Here is a 22,082-nt window from a genome sequence, read left to right as displayed (position 1 = left end):
AAAAGCAAACAACAAACTTTTCTTTCAAGTGCACAAGAAAAAATTTCCAAAGTAGATCATACATTCGGCCACAAAACAAATCTTAATAAACTTAAGGGCATTAAATCATAGTATCTCTCCTGACCTCAGCAGTTTGGAACTAGAAATTAATTACATGAAAAAAACCTGGAAACTTTACATATATGTGGAGATTAAATAATGTAACTGAATACCAGTGTGTCAAAGAAGAAGTCCAAAGAGAAACAAAAAACCTTGAGACAAATAAAAATGGAAATGTAATATACCAAAATATGTAGTATGCAGCAAAATTAGTTCTAAGAGGGAAGTTCGTAGTGATTAACACCTACCTCAAGAAACAAAAATCTCAAACAACCTACTTTACACCTCAAGAAACCAGAAGAAGAAAAAGCCCAATATTAGTAGAAGGAAGTAAAATAACAGTTTTAGAGCAGAAATAAGTGAAATAGAGACTGAAAAGACAATAGAAAAGGTCATTGAAACTAAGAGCTGTTTCTCAGAAATAAGACAAATTTACAAACCTGTATGTAGAATCACCAAGAAAAGAAGAGAGAGGACTCAGAAATGAAAGAGGGGATATTATAGTTGATATTATTGAAATACAAAGGATAATAAAAGACTACTATGAACAACTATATGCTAACAAATTAGACCACCTAGAATAAATGGATACATTGCTAGAATCACACAGCCTACCAAGATTAATTCATGATGCAACAGAAAATCTGAACAGATCAATTACTTACTTACAAGAAACTGAATTAGTAATCAAAACCTTTGCCCAAATGAAAGCCTAGAGCCAGACAGTTTCAGTGATGAATTCTACCAAATATTAAAAAAAGAATACCAATCTTCTCAAACTCCTCCAAAAAACAGAAAATGAAGGAACTCTTCCAAACTTATTTTACAAAGCCAGCATTACCCTGATTACCAAAACCAGACAAGGAAAAGAAAATTACAGGCCCATATCCCTGATGAACCAGATTAAAAATAACAAACCCTCAATAAAATATTAGCAAATTGAATTTAACAGTAAGCATTAAAAAGATCATAAACTCCAGAGATGCAAGGATGGTTCAACATACACAAACCAGATAGTGTGATACATAACACTGACAAAATTAAAGATAAAAATTATACAGTCACCTCAAAGATGCATAAAAAGCATTTGACAAAATTCAACATTCATTTATGATAAAAGTATCAGTAAATAAAGTATAGAGGGAATATACCTCAACATAATAAAGGCCATATATGACAGAGCCATAGCTGACATCATATTCAGTGATGAAAAGCTGAAAGCATTACCTCTGAGATCAGGAACAAAAGAGGGGTGCATACTTTTATCATGCTTCTTCAATTTAGTACTGGAAGTCCTAGCCAGAGGAACCAGGCAAGAAAAATAAAGAAAAGGCATCCAGAGTGAAAAGAAAAGATAAAATGTCACTGTTTGCTTATCACATGGTATTATATATGTATAGAAAACTCTAAAGATTCCATCAAAAAACTGTTAGAATAAAGAATTCGGTAAAGTTGCAGGATACAAAAAGCCAATACACAAAACATGTTGCATTTCTACAGACTAATAGTGAACTATCAGAAAGAAAAAAAATTTTAAATCCTATTTGCAACTGTATTAAAAAGAACAAAATACCTAGGGATAAATTTAACCAAGAAGGTAAGATATCTGTATATTGATAGTTATAAGATTAATGAAGTGTTTAAGAAGACAAAAATAGATGAAAAGATATTCCTTGCTCATGAATTGGAATAATTAATATTGTTAAAATGGCCATACTACCCAAAATAACCTAGATTCAATGCAATCCCTATCAAAATGCCAATGGCATTTTTCACATAAATAGAACAAAAATCCTAAAATTTGTATGGAACCATAAAATACCCCAAATAACCAAAGTAATCTTGAGAAAGAACAAAGGCAAAGGCATCACGCTCCTTGATTTCAAACTATATTTCAAAGCTATAATAATTAAAACATATGGTATTGGCATAAAAACAGACATAGATTAATGGAATAGAGTCCAGAAATAAACCCACACAAAAATTATCAATTTATGACAAAGGATCCAAGAATTGTAATGGAGAAAGGAAGTCTTTTCAATAAATGATGGTGGGAAAATTGGGCAACCACATGCAAAAAAAGGAAAGGAAAGAAAGAAAGAAAGGAAGAAAGAAAGAAAGAAAGAGAAAGAGGAAAAGAAAGAAAAGAAAGAAATTGGACTATCTTACACCATTTACAGAAATTAACTCGAAATGGATTAAGACCTAAAGCCTCTAAAACTCCTAGAAGAAAACACAGGCAGTAAGCTCCTTGACGTAGGTTTTGGCATTGATTTTTAGAATCTGAAACCAAAAGTTAAAGCAAAAAAATAGGAAAAAATGAGTGGAACTACATCAAACTAAAAAGTTTCTGCCTCAATAGTTTGTAATACCTGTATGGGAAAAAGAATATATATATTCCTTATATATATGTAATGTGTAACTGATTAACATTGCTATACACCTGAACTAATATAACATTGTAAGTCAACTATATTCCAATAAAATTAAAAAGCTTCTGCACAGCCAAGGAAACCATTAGCGAAATGAGAAGGCAACCTACTGAATGGCAGAAAATATTTTCAAATCAGATAGCTGATAAGAGCTATATCCAAAATACATGAAGAATTCATACAACTCAAAGGGAAAAAATTAAACAATCCAATCAAAAAATGGCCAGAAGATCTGAGTAGTCTTTTTTCCAAAGAAGACATACAGATGGCCAAGTGGTACATGAAAAGATGCTCAACATCATTAACCATCAGGGAAAGCAAATCAAAACCACAAGGAGGTTATTATCTCACACCCATTAGAATGGCTATTACCAAAAAGACTAGCTGTAACAAGTGTTTGTGATGATATGGAGAAACATGAATGCTTGTGCACTGTTGGTAGGAATGTAAATTGGTGCAGGAACTATCAAAAACTGTATGGAGGTTCCTCAAAAAATACAAAATAGAACTACCATATGTGTCAGTATTTCCACATCTGGGTATTTATTTGAAGAAAAAAAACACTAACTTGAACAGATATATGTACCCCCATGTCCACTGCAGCATAATTTACAATAGCCAAGATGTGGAAGCAACACAAATGCCCAGAGATGGATGAATGAGTAAAAAAATTGTGAGGTGTGTGCGGGTGCACAGGTGCATATGCACACGCACACAATGGAATATTACTGAGCCATAGAAAAAATGAAATTTTGCTGTTTGTGACAACATGTAATGGACCTCCAGGACATTGTGCTAACTAAAATCAGTCAGATAAAAAAAGACAAATGCTGTATGATCTCCCTTATATGTGGAATATAAAATATATCTTCATATATATCAAGGTCACAGATACAGAGAAGACATTGGTGGTTGCCTGAGGTGGGGGATGGAGGGTAGGAAAAGTGGGTGAGCTGTTTCTTCTCTAGTTTAGATAAATTGAATAAAAAAAAAAAAACATCAGCATGGGTCACATGTTTGTCCTTTATGAACTTGAGGTTTAATTCAGTTTTGCCCCCTTAAGATACCTGAACAACTAGTTATTGACTATTTTAGAATGGTCAAATATAATCCAAAGGTTCGAGTTTTATAGGAACCTTATTTGAGCAGATGAGCTTTATAATAACTGAAAACCTTAAACATCAGAGAATGTACACAAGAACAAGCCTCACTTTAGTATTCTGCAATAGGCCACAGCCAGGGTCAACTGTTCACAGGCTATCATTGCACTAGAGTTGTGTAAAAGACTTATTGCTAGAGTTAGGTTCTTTTCAGTGCTACTACTGCACAGTGGATGCAGACATATTTTTATTACATATATCTATCCATGTTAAGTACATATGTGGCCCAGATGCTTATTCTGCTCCATCGCCCGCATCTCTTTAATGCTGAAGACTCTCAATGACTTTCTCTAAGGAGTATGAGGATATGGTCCATTGGGAGTCTTAGATAGAGGACTTTTTAATCTTATGTGATGAACCATTTTTACAAAAGGGACCAACAAATTGGAAATTGGAAAGATTTTCACAAATACAGACAATGTGAATGTATTTTCAATTGTGCCCTAGGTCCCCTTTTAAAGTCTGACTACTTTTTCCTAGGTATCAGAGAGAGAGAGGGAATGACAAAACCAAAGTTACAACTGGAAAATAAAATCAGGAACATATTTCTTATCATGTGGTACAATTTAAAAACAGTATTAACAAAAGGGGGTCTTGAGAATAGCAATAGAGAAATTCCTTAAGCTATCTGAACTAGTGGTACACAATGAGAATTTATATGAATCCATTTAAGAATCTCATTTGGTTTCCAAACCGTATCTGCCAATAGTGATGCACAGAACAACCTCACAGTTGTTATTCATAATAAGCACTTATAAATATAAGAAACCTATTTGCCCATGGATCATGGAGGTTTTTAACAGATATATGTCTGGAAGGCAGAGCTTGTGTTGTAAATTTTATACAAGGCCCTTGGAATTTTACTCTCTGTAAATAGGCAAATTTAGCTGCTACTCCTACTACATACCCAAGCTTGTGCTGAAATACATGTGTTAGGACTTTTACCTGGAAAATCATTGTATTCACTCAAAGTAATACAAATAATAAAGATTTAGATGCTCCTTGAGAGAATTGTGGATATATCAAAGATGATGATGTGATGATGATTAGTGTTTCTATTAAGAATCAGAAACAAAAACAGAGACTTCTTTCTAGTTTACATTTCTAGCTCTGAGATGATGATGATTTTTGTTTAAGGCTTTGAAGATATTCAGAACATGGAATCAATTACTGTATCTTTTGTTAAGTTGTATTTTTCAATTGCCTTTTCTCTCTCCTGCTCTAACCCTACAAAAACGAAAAAGAAATAAAAGCATGTATTAGCATGTGATGAGAAAGAAAAAAGTTAAAAAATAAGTAAGAAGTTTGAAGTACTAAACTTTAACCCATGGAAATGGATTTTATGTTCATAGTAGCCAAAACTTCTAGTAATTCATGTTGTCATTTGTTTTAGCTTCTGGAGCTCTGCCCTTCTTTTAGTTTAAAGTACCATTTACAAAATAACAGTCTATAGCAGTGTTTTATACATTTAATGTACATTCAAACCACCTGGGTCCTATTAACATGAAGATTCTGACTCAGTAGATCTGGGGTGTGGCTTGAGAGGATTTTTAACAAGTTCCTAGATATAACTGGCGCTGCTGGTTCATGGACCACATTTGAGCATCAGACATCTAGATTTGAGAATATTAGTTCCTTGAAATGCTTCAAGAAAGGGGAGTACTATAGCTAGTAGTCAGGAATCACTGAACACTCTATCATCTACTGAAGAGCCATAATTGATATTAGTCATAACTGATATTGATATTAAAAGCTCTGGAAAACCTAAGGGTCTGTAAAAAGAACACATGTTTAGCTTTACTCCTGTGAGCATTACTTAACTTAAATGGTAACTACTATAGCATACTTTTTTTGGTAACACATTAAAATCAAGGGGAGTATGAGTTCTAGGGTATACACTTTAGAAGACACTAGCCCAAAGAAGAGTATATCCATTTTAAGCCATTACTCCAAAATCTATTTCTTGAGAAAAATTATTATATTGCATTTTTGAGATGAGAGGAAGGGGTAAAAAATGATGGGCTTCTTGTACTTAGAGGGAAGAGTATAATTTTTTTTTCTAGAATGTATATGAACTCTTCTGAGATTTAGCTAGGGCAGGGCAGGAAAAAAATTTAACAATGGTTGGTATGTTTCTTTCACAACTATAAAAGATATTATGATATAGGTGTTGGCAAAATAGCCCACATGGTCATTTTTGGGGTATGAAGCTAAGGATGGCTTTTATTTAAATATAAATTTAAATAAATTTTATGTTAAAATTTTCATATCTTAAGTGGATGGAAAAAAACAAAAGAAGGGTATTTAATGACATGGAAAATTATGGGACACTCAAATTTCAGTGTTTATAAGTAAAGTCTTATTGAAGCCCTACCCATTTTTCAATGCATTGTTTATGGCTGCTGCCACTGTAGGAAAGAAGTCACTGAAACTGGGACTATGGCCTGAAAGTTAAACAATAAAAAATTACTATTTATTCTTTTACAGAAAAATATGTGCTAATTCCATAATGGACCTACAGAACAATAACAACAAAAAAAAAAACAAGAGGAAAAGGTGGAGGACATATGGGTTTTTGATATATTATTTTTCTTCTTCCTCCCAGTTTTTAAGTTTAAAAACAATTTATTTCCTGAGAATCAGTAGAATCTGGCCCTGTCTTTTGTTTAATAATGTTGTTGAACTGAAAAAAAAATGTATAATCAGTATTTGTATATGATTATTTCTGGGTTTAATCAGTATTTGTATATGATTTACATCAGGAATCCACGTTATTTGTGTGATTACAACATATTTCTGAAGAAGCACAGAGCTTGTAAGATGGAAGACCTCTGGCTCTGCAGAGCATCACAGTGGGTTTAGAATCTAAGTTTGACCCAGGAATTGTGGAGAGTGATAGAGCTTTGTAGAAGAAAGGAAGAAAAATCTGCAAAAAGAGAAGAGAGGAAGAGAGAGAATATGAATGAATGGAAGATTTTGAGTAATGTCAGCCCTTCAGAAGAGTCCTCAAAACCTGCCAAAAGTCAGCAGATGACATCAGTGCTTAATGCAGGGGATTTTGTTGTGAAAAGCCAGAAAGGATGGGGTTTCCTATTTGAGATGAGGCATAGCTGGAACCCAAGAGGCATAGAAAGACAGGAATTAGTAGGAATGTTTGTGGAGGTACTGGGATTCAAAAACTGCACAATTGAGTGGTTCAAGACAGTCTCACCTAGCTCTCCAGGGGAAGGATGGCGCAGCTGATATCTGACTTGTACGATCAATAAATTCTTGTTGAATAGTGAGCTTGCACAAGTTATTTAACTTTGATAAGTCTAATTTCTTCGCTGCTAAGTGGGGACAAGAACATTTACTTGTGAGGATTAAATGAGATCATTCATATAAAGCTTATAGCCCTGATTATGGCACATAGTAGGGTGTTGACTAAGTTAATATTATTGTTACCATTACTCTTGGATTTCATCATTCTCAGCATATTGTCAAGCACATAGTAGGTGTTCAAATAGAATTTGTTGCACATAAATTAGAAAAATTTTCTCTCCATGACAGATGTTAAACCAGTGTGAAACAATGTATACTTTTTAAAAAGTGCTGCGCTTTTACATTTTGATTATGACTGAAAGGAGCACCAATAAGACAAATTGCCTGAACCATTATGAAATTGGGATTATTATAGTAGTAAGTTCCTTTTACTTACAGTAGCCTTAACGTTATCAAGCCTATGAGGCCCTGGAGACACATTGGCCCTACACTGTTTTAAGATATCACGCAGAAATATCACAGACCATTGATGACTATAATCAGACACTCACAAGTTTGATTGAGATAAAGAGGCAAAGAAGATAGCAGAAAAAAAATCTATTCATTTAAGAAAAACGTGAATAAAGGAGCCACATGAGGAAAATGTTCTTTTTTTCCCTCAGAGTAGTTCAGAAAACTGAGCATTCTACAACTGGCTGCTACTTCTCTTTACATTTCAAGGCGTGACAAGATCAAAAAGGAAAGCAGACCTTTGGCTCTGGCCTGTCTGTGACCTTCAGCAGAGGTTAATTGAGATGGAAAAGAAAAAGTGCCAGATCTCCTGCATGATAATAGCACACATTTCCAATCCTTTTTGCATCATTATAAAGTATTAGAGCTAACCATAAAAAAAGGACTGGATTTATGAAACTCCTCATAACTCAAATAAGAGCCAGAGAACTATAAAAGTTTGAGTACAGATTTTCCTTTACCTTGTATGTGTGCGGACTGCAGTTTTTAAAATGTGTTGTTTACATTATCTCATTTGATTCCTGTAACAACTCTATGAGGCAGGCAGGCGTAACTGACCTCCATTTTACAGAGAAGCATATAGAAACCGAGAGATGAAAGGTTTCATCTACTTTCATGTGGTTAGAAAGTGCTGAGGTGGGACAGATGAGGTCTTTCAACTCTTGGTCCACTGCTTTTTCTAGCACATTTTCCAGTCTTGGTCCAGGAATCCCCAGGGTAAAGGGCAAAGGGAGACCACATCTCTAGGCCTGCACGGGTTAGCCAAGGGCTTGACTGTCCTTATGTGAAACACATGCCAAGATGACATTTATCATGTTTGAATGTGCATGTAAAAGTGACACTCAGCTTGAGGGTCATATTTATGAAAAAGGTAAGTACAGATGAAGTTCAATCTTGTTTGAATCATGTATTCTTTCATGAGAAAGGCACTATTTTATGAGATGCTACTATTGTTACTTGGAATCATGTATTTGCTTCACTGAATTACTTGGACCTGTACCAATTTTTAAATGTTTATATTTTCTGGGCATCATTTGAAATAGTTTAAGTAAAATTTATGTTGAAAGCTGTTACAGAATCACCCATCTTTTCTAAAGATACAGAGCAAACTTGGTGTCTGACTAAGGTCCCTTCCACAGGCAACATTCAAATGACTTTATCTTTTTTCACCTCTATTGAGATTCACATTTGAGAAGTCAAGGGCATCTGGAATGCTTAATGACCCTTGGTTCCCTCTTACAGAAACCCAGACCAGACTTAAGAAAACCATGACATTTTTCTCATATTAAATATGAAATACATGGCCTATATCAAGTTTATTTTACAATTAAAAAACACAAAAATTAATTTCTAAAGCTTAAACTAAATGTTTCTTTTTTTAAACTTCTGGAATGTTAACATTTAAATCCTCTTATTTGGGAGTTCTCATCATGGCTCAGTGGTTAATGAACCCAACTAGTATCCATGAGGACATGGATTCAGTCCCTGGCCTCGATTAGTGGGTTAAGGATTCAGTGTTGCTGTGAGCTGTAGTGTAGGTTGCAGATGAGGCTCAGATCTGGCATTGCTGTGGTGTAGGCCAGCAGCTGTAGCTCTGATTCAACCCCTAGCCTGGGAACCTCCATATGCAGTGGGTATGGCCCCAAAAAGACCAAAAAAAAAAAATCCTCTTATTTGAAGTAGATGATATGTGAGAAAAGAGTTGTAATAATAATAATACCTTCTCTTTAGTTTAAGGTTAAGACAGCACTACTGAACTTTCTACCTGAATGTGCAAGGCTGTGGGGGGAGGGGTACAGGATGGAATAGGCACATTTACATGAGGCCTATATGGTGGTATAAAGACTAGGAAATGCAAACTCATTCATGTCATTTGAGAAAGGCTGTTTATACATTTGTTTTGTTTTTCAGACATGGATCATCTGCCTGGATCTGATTATCCTTTTTCCCTTTGTCCCAACAATCATATCGCTATTTGAAGTCTGATGCACAGGAAAGCCCCCAGTGGGCCATGAACGGAGAATAGAGTTTACAGGTGCTTTGTTTTGAAGATAGGTGTTAATTTAAACATTTGTGAGGCAGATGTCTGTCACAGAGTTGGAACTTTCTGAATATCACAGTTTACAGAACCCGAATAGGTCCATTCCACTGGAGAAAAGGCTCCTTTTAACTCTGTTTTGGAGATTTGAAAAAACATTATCTTTTGAGGTCCTTGACAGACACTACTCTGATTTTGAGTTTGGAGACTGGATCTTGATTGCCCAGAATTATTACACAATCTATTTCAGAAAAACAGTTTCTGTAGCATTAGGTGGGACTGAGAAGGGCAATACAAATTGTTAGGACTTAAGACTATCTGGGAATGTTTCTGATGGTATTCTTTTATCTGCTATAAACTTTTCAGTTTCTTATTGTTGTAATTTTTCTGTTTTAGCATATAAACCTTTCAAATTAAAAAAAGTGATTCACAAAAACATGTACCCAAGACATCGTTATATCCTCATATTAAATTCAGGATGTCACATCATAAATAACTTACTGGCCGTTTGCATTTTTTTTAGTCTTTTTTTTTTTAGACTTGGACCCACAGCATATGGAAGTTTCCAAGCTAGAGGTCGAATTGGAGCCTATACCACAGCCACAGCAATACCAGATCCAAGCTGCCTCTTAGACCTGTGCTGGAGCTTGCAGCAACACTGGATCCTTAGCCCACTGAGCAAGGCCAGGGATCCAACCCGCATCATCATGGATACTGGTCAGGTTGTTAACCCGCTGAGCCACAATGGGAACTCCTGGCTATTTGCATTTTTAAGAACATAATGCAGGTATTCCTACTCTGGGGTTCATGAACTTGTGACATTAAGTTTTGCGTATATGTATAAAATTTTGTGTATGAGTGGACCATAGCCTTTATTAGATTCTCAGAGGAATCTATGACTGCCCCTACCCCCCAGAAGTTAAGAACCACTGATAATAAATAAGCAGACAAGTTTGCCTGAAACTATTAAAACAGAAGTTCTTAGAGACTATTTAGCTACTCCTTCCCCTTATTTCCTGGCTCTTCTTTCAATCTTCTCCACTGTGCTAAGTGTTGAGGTTCATTCTTGGTTTGATGCTTCTATGCAAGCATAATCAAGTTAATAATGAGAGACATACAGAATGGCTACTTCTATCGGATGCCTACTTTTTAATTCTGAATAAGGTATCCCCCTGAATTGTAACTGTCATTCCTGCTTTTGATGAATTAGTTGGACAACGAAGAAAGGAAGTTTTCTTCTACACTCCCCTTCTTAAGTTAATAGTCTAGAGCAAGTCAGTTTTCTGAATTTTAGGCCTGGACATGAAGCTACAGTAATCAAAAGTCAAAGGCACTTACTAACAGGACCCAAAATCTGTCCAACAAAAAACCCTTTATCAAGTGTTCTAGATTTATAATCTCTTTGATTTTCCTATTAAAAAAGCTTTCCCTTTGAGTCTTAGGATCCCTACCTAATACTTAAATACCACCATATTCCAACAAGGCAGGAAGGAAAGGGAATATCTGCCAATGCCTACGCTCCAATTGTGACAACAAATGTCTTTATATTACTCTGGTATCCAATTCTTTATATGTGCCCAGTTTGCATCCTGGCCCCTCTCTAGAGGGGACAGAAGGGCAGGAATGAGGGGGAAAAAAAAAGAGGTGAGACCAAAAGGCCACATTTCAAATGAACTAAGATCTCTGCTTTTTATGTCTTGGTTAGGCTGTATAGCCACAGCCCCTCCCCCACTCCCACCCCCTGAATTTGCTTGATCAGTTTTGAATTGCTGCCTTCACATGCTCAATAAAACTACATTCACTCTAGTTTTCATGGAATTATGGAGTTAGATGAATTCACTTAGTCTAATCTGAATAATTTTAAATAAACTTCCTTGTATGAATAGCATATTTTTCTGAACATTCTTTTAACAAGTTGTTTTGAAACTCAAAAGTACCAATGTTAATAACATCCATAATTATTTCTCTATGACTTATGCTGTTATGTATTATGTAAGAAAAACTGGTAAAAAAGAATTTAAAAAATAGAGTCCTCAACTTGAATTAAATAAGTGAGAGAGAGAAAAAAATTATAGTACTTATGTTGGGAAAGCTATTTTTCAGTTTTTGAGATTTTTAGTTATGGTATGACTAAGAAAAAAGATCGAACGCCTACATACCAGCATACACAGTGGGTTTAGTTAGTGAAATTGGTTTTAGCAAAAGACAACTAGAAACGATAAAAGAAGAAAATCCATTCTTTCCACTCCGATCTTATTCACCTAGTAAAACCTTAATTCTCTTAAAACTCAACTTCCTACCTACCCCTGCCTATACCAAACAGCAAAGGTGGTTAGGAAAAAAACACAGGTAACCTAATTTAAAATAGAGAAATTCTCAAGGTCTTAGATTTATATTCACTGGTTTTAAATGGGCCTTCAACAGTCCTGCCATACTTACCTAGTCAGTTTATTCTTCTATTTTCTAAGCTAACAGTGCCACACCCACACTCTTGCATTTTTCCTCCAACTTCTAACACTTGTCTCTTCTTACTCTCAGCTAGTGATCTTACCACTGATTTCAATTCAAAATTGAGAAATAAGAGAATTACTTCATGTTCCCACTATGAAATCTGCCTCCCTGTACCCTGCATTTTCTCCCTTTATATTGGGGAAGTTTGTTCCAATGTGAGCCCGACCCCTCTATTTGCATAAGGATCACATTCCCTCTGGATCATTCCAGATCTTCACTCCTACACTTATCCTAGTTTTTGATAGCATCCTAAGTTTTTACTTTTCTATTGGGTTATTCCTAATCAGCACAATGATAGGCTGTAACATCCCCTATTAAAAAACCATTCTCTCTTGGAGTTCCCATTGTGGCACAGCAGAAATGAATCCAACTAGGAACCATGAGGTTGTGGGTTTGATCCCAGCCTTGCAGAGTGGGTTAAGGATCCAGCATTGACGTGAGCTGCGGTGTAATTTGCAGATGTGGCTCGGATCCCGTGTTGCTGTGGCTGTGGCCCAGGCCTGCAGCTACAGCTCTGAATCGACCCCTAGCCTGGAAATCTCTATATGCCATGGGTGTAGCACTAAAAAGCAAATAATAATAATAATAATAATAATAATAATAATAATAATAATGATAATTCTCTCTAGGCTCCACATCACCTCTAAACATTATCCCATTTCTTTGCGTAAAAACTTCAAGAGGCTTCTGTGTCCATACTCTCTATATCCAGCTCCTTACTTCCTTTTCTCCTCAACCTACTTGATTCAGCCTTTTCTCTCCAGTGTTTCACAGACACCATCCTTGCTGGCATCTCCAGTGTTTTCCTTCTAGCCAATGGTCAGTTCTTAGTTCTTATCTTACTTATCAACAGTATCTGATAACTTATCAAAGTATCTTTTTTCTTTGGTTTTTGAGACACCATGCATTGCTAGCATTCCTGTTACTTCTCCTTCTTAGCCTCCTTTGATGAATCTTCAACTCTTTCACCTCTAAAAGGAGCCCTGGTTCTTAACATGTTTCCTTTGCCTTCAACTCCCTAGATGTTTCATCCCTTTTTTGGTTTAAAATCTAAATGCTGATGCCTTCCATGTTTATATTTCCAGCTTCAAACTCTCCCTGAGTTTCATACTCATGTATACGCATTTTCACTTAAATGGCTGATATATATGTCAGCATCTGAAGCAAAGAAAAGCAGAAAAATGGCCAAAACCAAATCTCCCTTTTAAGGACCGAGTTTTCATGTCCCCTCCAAATGACTGCTCAAAATGACTATGTCAAAGTCCTAAATCCTAAGGTGATTGTATTCAGAGATGGGCTTTTTGGAGATAATTAGGTCTAAATGAAGTCTTGAGGGTGAGGCTCTACTCTGACAGGATCAGTGCCCTTATAAAAAGAGACATGAGGGAGCTTGCACTATCTCTCTGCCATGTGAGAACACAGTAAGAAGGTGGCCATCTACTAGCCAGGAAGAGAGCACATCACAGAAACCAAAAGTGACTGGCATCTTCATTCCAAACTTCCCAGCCCTCTGAACTATGAGAAATATTTTTCTACTGTTTAAGCTCAGTATATAGGATCTTCTTATGGCAGTTTGTGCTGATTAATATGCTTCCCTTTGTCTTCCAACCTGTTCCTCCCCAGCCTGCCCCATTTTCATGAGCAGCACCAGTATGGATCTACTTGCTTGGGCCAGGGAGGCAGATGTCATCCTCAACTCTTCCTCTCCCTCCTCATCCAAATCCACCAACAAATCCTATCAGGTCTTCTTTTAAAATATATCCTGAATCTTGACCTTTTCTTAGCACCTCAACTGCTGCCAGCCTCACCCAATATACATCTTTAGCATAGACTATTGCAACGTCTCTCAGCAGATCTTCCTACTTCCACTCTTTCATATCTCCACCCTGCAAACCAACCCAATATTCTCCACACAACAGGCATATATATATTAGTTAAATCAGAAACTGTTACCTCTGCATGAAAAATTCTGTGTTATCTTAAGATGTTCAGAATGAAATCCAACCTATCTGTTGGATTTTAAAATCATGCTTAAGTGTGACCTTGAAGGTTCTCCATAATCTGGCCATTTACATCTCCATCCTTATTTCCTTCTATTTTTTTTGTGTATTTGCTTTGCCCTTGCTTCATCTGCTGCTTCTTGCTCAATCTGCTGCTTCCAAGTATGCCCATCTCGTTCTTGCCTTGGACTTGGTGGGAGCTCCTTACTCCTTCTGACACACTCTTCTCCCAGAGCTATGCTGCACTCATGCCCTCATTTCTTTTAGGTCTCTGCTCAAGTGGCACCTCTTCCCAAAGGCTTCCCTTGAGCATCATGTCTAAAATAGTCACCATCCTGTATTTCTCCCTTGCTCTGCTCTACTTACTTACCTCCATTGCACTTACACATTTCTTTATCAACTTTCTCTTCCACCAGAATATAAGCTCCATGAGGCCAAGATCTCTGTCCTGTTTATGTCTGAATCCCCAGTGCCTGGAAGAACATCCACTAAAGAACAGATGTGTTGAATAAGTATGTGTTGAATGAAGCTTTCAAATGTGTTGCCAAAGATACTGAAATGACTAATTATGAATTTTAAGGTTTGAAATTTTCAGAAATGTATTAGTATGCTTCCCTTTGAAATGTATTCTCCTTTGAATTGAAAAAAAAAATTCAAATGGCACAATAGCCAGGACTAGTTATTTGTCAGACAAAAAGATTCAATTTGGCAATGGTAGAGATAGCAGCAGAATTTGCAATGTCCACAGAAACTGTGAGAATGCAAAGTTAAATGTAGAAAACAAAATTACATGTGTTTTTTTTGTCACAAAAAGTACACATATTTTTTGATCCTTGAGTGAACAGCAGAGTGAAAGAGGTTGGTCCTACTGTGCAACCACACCTGTAGGTCTTTTGAACTAGAGTCATCACATCTCATTTGAGCTTTTCTGAAGACTGTGTTGAGGATGCTAATGACTCCAGCAGAGAAGACCAGCTTGCTTCCTTCCCTCTTGTCTTTTAGCTTTCTGTAGAGCCCCAGCTTCCTTGTCATTTATCTTCCTCCATCCTAAACTCCAGTACTGCCAGTAAGATCAGGTGTAACATTACATTTCTTACCAGTCCTTTTATTCTAAAATACATACAACACCATCCATGAAATAAAACAGTAATATAAGTTTAAAATATTAATTTGAATAAACAACCCAGAACTTTTCACTCAGGTGTGAAAATGTACTAATGCAAGTAGTATAAACTAAAGCACAATTGATTTAATGAGCAGTGGATCTAAACGTTATGCTTAGTAGTTTATCCAATACAGTCTTCAGTACATCGCTGGGCACTGACTGGATATAATTGAGAATAATAATAAAGAGAAAGGACAAAAATATTAAATCTAAATTAGTTGTTCAAATGAGTAAACCCTTTGTGGACTGTATTGATCATGAAACTGCACATCACTACCTTCTAATGACATCCTAGGACAAGTGCTCAGAGGAACTAATTCTTTCCATAGTTACTAAGTTGGCCTTGAGCAAAAGACAACTGGATTTATTTTGCTCTGGCGGCAGCTCAGTGGAGACATAAACTAGCCATGCTAGGCAACAGAAGGTCTACACAGAAAAGGAAGCTCCACTAATATAGTATACTGAACCCTCAAATGCCTACTAGGCTTAAACCAGAAGCAATGTAAGTGGTAAACACTAACATTTTCAAAGAACTGTCTAATATTCATGGCAGAATCTATGAAAGGTGACTTTGAATAATCCCTTCCCAGCAAACCTGTAAAAGTTTTATAAAATATGCTGCAAAAATGACTCACAGTAGATGTAATTACTGTGCAACCTTGGAAACTGATGTAAAAAATTCAGCTGCCAGCATGTTAACAGCCACCTAATATATGGGTTGTTTGATTGGACTCTTTGGGCAAAACCGCAAAATTCCTAACCCATTGCTGCTATATATTTTATCAGGGCCAAATTTAGCTACTTTCATTTTTTAAAATGCCATTTTAGACATCACAGTGAATCAAGTCCGTGTTGCTTAATTGCTTGCATACATTACAATCTAATCCATTTCCCCAAACACTAATTTAACTAGTTATTATTTATTTTTATTTTTTGGAACAGCAGCAGAGTTCTGATGCTTGAACTATGAAACTTGGCAAAATCACTGCTTTCTTAACAAAAAACTAAGAATCAGCAGTGAAATTTCCTCCTTTATGCAATCAGCAACTGTTTTCCAGTTTTTAATCTTAAAGGCTTTCATCTTAACAGTTTGGTATGAAAAATGGTTCATTGCCCATATTCTGTTTTCAGTCATAATGTAATATTTTTTTAAGGGGGTGGGAAGAAAAGCCAAATTTTAGAAGGGTCACATGCCATATTTTTGCCCTGTGTCTTATCGCCATCCTTTAGCTTTGGCTGAGGTGATTAGGTATATTGCCAGTTTGAGTTAATAATGCCAACCAAGTATGTTGTCTTATGAAAGATGTCCCCTTATTACAGAATTTCACTCTATAACCATCACCATTCTAGGCTTTGCTCTTATGAGCCTTCATCTTTTAGAAAATTGAATTAAGTTGAATTTTTGTAAAATTGATTCTATGCTAATGCCACCACAGGCATTTGCTACTTAAGTGATCTTAACAATAAAATTTTTAGGCAAGAGCTTGACCTCCCTGTTTTATAATGGAGGAAGTTTACCCTTTCCCTCCTCTCCCCCCACCTTATCTGTTTGGTAAATTTACATATATAACATTTTCTGCAAAAAGAGAGGCCAATCTCAATTGTGAGGGTTGATGAAAAATTAATGGTCAACTTATAAGACACAGAATTTTACTCACACCAACCTGAGGATTATAACCCAGGAGACAGTCTTTCAGAGAACTCTGAGGACTGTCCTGAAGAGGTAAGCAGAGAGAAGAGTATATATGAGATTTTGGTGAAGGGATTTATACAATCAAGCACTAGTCTTGGTTATTGCTATTCACAGGGAGCAGGCATTTTAGTTAATGGTTTTAGTGCTTTTCTATATATGGGAAGATACAACAAACCGGGTTCATAAAATTTTCTCCTGAAAATACCTAACGACTTAAGGGCCATTTCTGCCAGTTTTCCCAGAGCACAAAGTGCCTCATCCTGAACTTCACCTTGAATTCCTTTCTAGGGTGTGTGCTATATAGGTCAGCACTGGCAGTGGCCAATGATTTGATTCTTGTAGAACTGGATGGTGGACAACATTCTTTATTTTACAGTCCCCTCCCGTTTGGATCATAATTTTGACCAAGATTTGGGAGATATTTCATGATCAATTGGTCCCCTAGCACTAGGACTGCTCATTCCCAGGTCAGGGGAGGATTTCATTGATAAGCCATTCACTGTGCTATTACTGGACTAGGCCCTGTTGATAGAAGCCCAAAGCCTCTGGATCTCCTGTCTTACTAGTCTCTTATGGTCTGGGAAATGGTTTCCTCTTGTTGCTATTTCCCATATCTAGAGTTACACTCTTACAACCGCTGATTTTTTTTTTTTTTTTTTTGTCTTTTTTTGCCTTTTCTGGGGCCACTCCTGTGGCATATGGAGGTTCCCAGGCTAGAGGTTGAATCGGAGCTGTAGCCGCTGGCCTACACCAGAGCCACAGCAACACGGAATCGGAGCCGCGTCTGCGACCTATACCACAGCGCACGGCAACGCCGGATCCTTAACCCACTGAGCGAGGGCAGGGATCGAACCTGCAACCTATGGTTCCTAGTCGGATTCATTAACCACTGCACCACGATGGGAACTCCACAACCACTGATCTTATAGATAAATATTTAGTCAATTGTCTCAAGTTGTCTAGTCATCGTTGTTTGTATTGGCGGCTCAGTCACACATTTGGTAATACAAGAAACAATAATGTAAAATAGGCAGAATACAAGCGATATAGCTAGTAACATTAATAAGGTCATAAGTATTTAAGCTAAGAACTTCTGCTAGGTGCAGCCCAGTATTTCCCCAGGTTGTCTGACCCAGTCTGTTCCACACAAATTACTATCTTTATAGGAAATAATATATAGGCATTGTAATAAAGTTATTCATGTACAAAAGCAAGTGGTAGGTCATTATGACCCCTTATAGGATTGAGAAAGGAATGGTATCTTCTACAGAGTTACATGGCTAGTGCCAGAAATATAAATTGATCATTATGGCTGAGCAGTTATTTCTGCCATTGGTGAGGTCTGGCTAATGAACATGCACAACTGTTGGGCTGCACACTGCAGGCCTGCCAGCCTTGTAGTTGCCCAGCCTCAAGACCTAAGAAAGAGCCCAAGACAGTGATAGAGACATCAATGGTTTATTGTAAGACTTCCTCCCCATGTCAGAGGAAAAGGTCCCGGAGAGACACCCTACCATATACTGCCGATAGCAGGCAGGACATGGCAGCAATCTTTGCTACTTGGAGGAGAAGGAGGCTATCATTTATTGGCTCATTAGTTACTAGGGGAACCAACGGCTGCAGCAAGGGGCCAGTGTGTAGGCAGTTACTAATTAAACCTTGTAATTAAAGAGGATTGGATAGTCATGTGAGTGAAGCAGGGCCTCGTAGAGCAGGGGATGTACAAGGAACAAGAGAACAGCCAACTGAATGGCCTTGCCATACACTCCACCCCATACTGACCCTGCATGACTCTTATAACCTTGGCTGGCCCCTCTTCGACAATACCGTGGGTCGGGTATATAGAGGTGCACTGCCACCAAATACCACAAATGCAATACAAAGACCAGCAGCTACAGAGTATTAAGGGTAAGCCAGGTGCTTATCCAGTCGCTTATTTCATGGGAGTCCAGAAGAACACAACCATGGAATCCCTGTATAGATTCTACAGTCAGACTCATTTCCCAGTGACGCCACCATCGACACCCAGGCCATGAACAGACTACAGACCACATGTAAGGTGTTTATCAGGTGCAATACAGGAAAATTATGACCATTAAGCAAAATACAAGCAGTAACAGCATTGTGAGATAATACCCGCCCCATCTGTGGTTTTGTGCTGGCCCATAGTACCACCTCACTTGGCCACTCCCAGTCCCCACAGCCAGTGCCAGACACTGGAGTGGCAGTGTAACAACAGAACACAGGGTTAATATAATGGTGCCTTTCTCCAATAGGAGCCTGATTAATTACCTTAGTAGTTTAGCTGGGGCAGGTAGAAGACAGGCGAGGCCTCTAAGTCCCCTTCATTCTTTCTCTCTCTCTTTTTTTCTTTTTAGGGCCACACCCATGGCATGTGGAAGTTTTCAAGAACAGGGCTGAATCAGAGCTGCAGCTGCTGCCCTATGCCACAGGCACAGCAATACCAGATCCTTAACCCACTGAGCTAAGGCAGGGATTGTACCCACATCCTCACAGAGACAACATTGGGTCCTTAACCCACTGAGCCACAACAGGAACAACTCTTAGTCCCTTTCTAATCCTATTCCTCATGAGGTAGCAAACCCCAAACCGCCTGGCACTTACCTGTCAGTCCCAGGGCCATTTTACAGTGTGCTCTCCTGAGGGTAGATCCTGCAGTAAGGCCCAAAGTGAGTTATTGTCCTTTCTGAGAGTTAGCAACAGTCCTTCGGTGGTCAACAGCTGAACTTGGCATTGACTAGTTGCCTCTAGGTTAACATGATTGAGACTGGGATGATTGCTCCTGGGATGTTTGGTTGTAGTTGATAGAGCTTGAGTTAGACTCTGGTTCACACGTCGAGTGAACAGGGGCTGTCCCATCTCATAATTGTCTAAGTAGTCCATTCATCCTCTCCATGAGCCTGGCAGCAGTGCGATTGTAGAACCAGTGAAAATACCAGTGTGTGGCACTTTTACTGGCCCATTCCTGAACTTCAGGGACGGTAAAGCGGGTTCCTTGGTTGCTATCAATGTCCACCATGAGTGGGTGGGGTCCCTTATGCCGCTCATGTTTTTTGTGTGGCTCAATGACTCAGGTGGGCCTTTGGTAATGTCTTCCACCTGTTGTAACACACTGCAGACAGCATGTAGCTGTTGTCCATCATGCTGCATTGGGGCTCTGCCCGCTTCCAGAGCTGGCACCAGAAGCCCAAGGGTACTCATTACTTTGCTGTTGCCACAGGTGTCAACCCAACCCTTCCTGGTAGCTGGCCACATCCAATTCACAAGCTTGACCCCAGGTTAATATTCCTAATGCCTGTGTCTGTAATTGTTTAAGGGGGGTGAGTTGGAGGTATACTTGCCTTGCCCAAGCCAATAACACCTAAGTATTTGATAGATAATCCAGGTCCTTGCATTTTGTCTGTATTGACCAGCCATCCCTGTGCAGTCAGATGAGCCACAAACATCATCAATACAATGAACAAGAAAAGACTTCTCTCATTATATTCAGCTGCTACAGGGCCCCATTCAGCCGCTGGTGGATGGTCGGGCATAGGCCACCAACTTTGTTTCCCCTTCTTATTTTCTGACATCCTGGCACTCATGGGAGCTTTCTTGGCCTCCTAGCTGGCTTGCCAACTGTTGGGCGGCACCCTGCAGGCCTGCCAGTCTTGTAGTTGTCCTGCGTCAAGACCAAAGAAAGATCCTAGAGTCAGCGATGGAGACCTCAATGGTTTAATGGACAGGGGATCTTACTTGTCAGAGGCAAAGGTCCTGGAGAGACATAGTGCTATGTACGACACAGAACAGAACACAGCCGCAACCCCCCCTACTCTGAAGAGGAGGCTACCATTTATAGGGGGAAGGGAACTCAGGTTGGCTCATCAGTTACCAGGGAAACCAACAGCTAGGGCAGAGAGCAAGCACGTAGGCAGTTACTAATTAAGCGCTATGATTAAAAGGATCAGAAGCAGGGCCTGGTCAAGCAGGAGCTGTGCAGAGAGCAAGAGAAGGGCCAACTTGAGTGGCCTGACCATACAACAGGGCACATTACAGGGGAGGGAGGAGGCCCAAACAGGCAAAGAAAAAAATGTTATGTTTAAATTTTTCTTATCTGGGCTTAAAATAAGAATTGTCTTTCATCATGAGTAAAGGAATGGTTGATAAATGCTTTATAGGCCAACTTCCAGATTAGTATTAAGATGACTAGTATTGCCCCCACACAGTAGCCATACAAACTGAGTTAAACCCTCAGTCTAACACTTTCATAAGACTTACAAGTGGGAAGGGGTTACTAATCTTTGTATCACAGTAAATTTTGTTAAGTTGAATTCTGAGTTTTGTGCAGTTGAAACAACACTTCATCTTACATGGTTCACTCTGGCAGAAAATACCCTTTGATTTACTGATAGGAAACTAAAATTAATTTTGGAGAGAAGAACTTTTTTTAAAACCATGTAAAAATCTGCCAAGCAGGGTAGGATTAGTGGGGAACTTTTCAAGTATATCAATAATAATAAATACTCTTTGTTTTTCAGAGTTTCAAGTCTCATAACCACAGAGATTGAAACTCAAATTGTTCTACAAATTAATTTCAGTTCTATATACATATACTTGTAGATTCTGAATTAAATTGAATTTGCCAGCACTCATTCTATTTTGAGGATTCTTTTGCCATGCTCCTAGTATGGTAAAATAAACCAAATGCTGAGCTCAGAAGTTATTTTAACTGCAAACACAGCTTAAACCTTTAATTAGTTTAAACATGTTTGGTTAAGTCACTATGATCAGTAATTTGAAGACTGAAGTCTACCTAGCCAGCTAATCTTAGCCTAAAATTCTGAAACACCTAAATTGCAGAACTGCAATTTTACTTCAGAAGACTGAAGCACATATAAGATTTAGAAAGCTCTGAGCTGTTCAGAAACTTCCAGAGTTTAGTAAAGTTCTATGTGTCTACAAAGTCTATTACACATCTCATCTCAAATAACTTTGAGTCTTATAGTAAAAAAATAATCCAATTACTGTCAAAACATCATTAAGAGGACTTTTATAGACTGGATTCTTAACACACACTAAAATTGATGACAAAATGGGGCATTATTTCACATTTGAAATCAGTAATTAAGAATAATTTTTCCAGCCCCAAACCATTAATCACAGAAATACATCTCACTTATGCCCCCATTAACATTTTATAGAGCTAAAAAAGA

General features: G+C 37.8%; 1 protein-coding gene across 9 annotated transcripts in view; it reads right to left on the bottom strand.

The window, feature by feature from the left end:
* Positions 1–22,082, bottom strand: part of DPH6 (diphthamine biosynthesis 6) — a 445,353-nt gene that overhangs the window by 70,392 nt on the left and 352,879 nt on the right. For 6 of the 9 annotated variants that reach the window (XM_021098165.1, XM_021098179.1, XM_021098184.1 and 3 more), the window contains one exon: positions 19,495–20,551. The exons of the other annotated variants lie outside the window; for them this stretch is intronic. The gene's annotated coding sequence lies outside the window, so the exon portion shown is untranslated. The remainder of the gene's footprint in view (positions 1–19,494; positions 20,552–22,082) is intronic. 9 annotated transcript variants of the gene reach the window in all.

This window comes from Sus scrofa, chromosome 1, assembly GCF_000003025.6.
Source record: "Sus scrofa isolate TJ Tabasco breed Duroc chromosome 1, Sscrofa11.1, whole genome shotgun sequence".
Classification (NCBI taxonomy): Eukaryota; Metazoa; Chordata; class Mammalia; order Artiodactyla; family Suidae; genus Sus; species Sus scrofa.
Note: the sequence above shows the minus strand (reverse complement) of the source record. Positions and strands in the feature narration are given on the sequence as shown.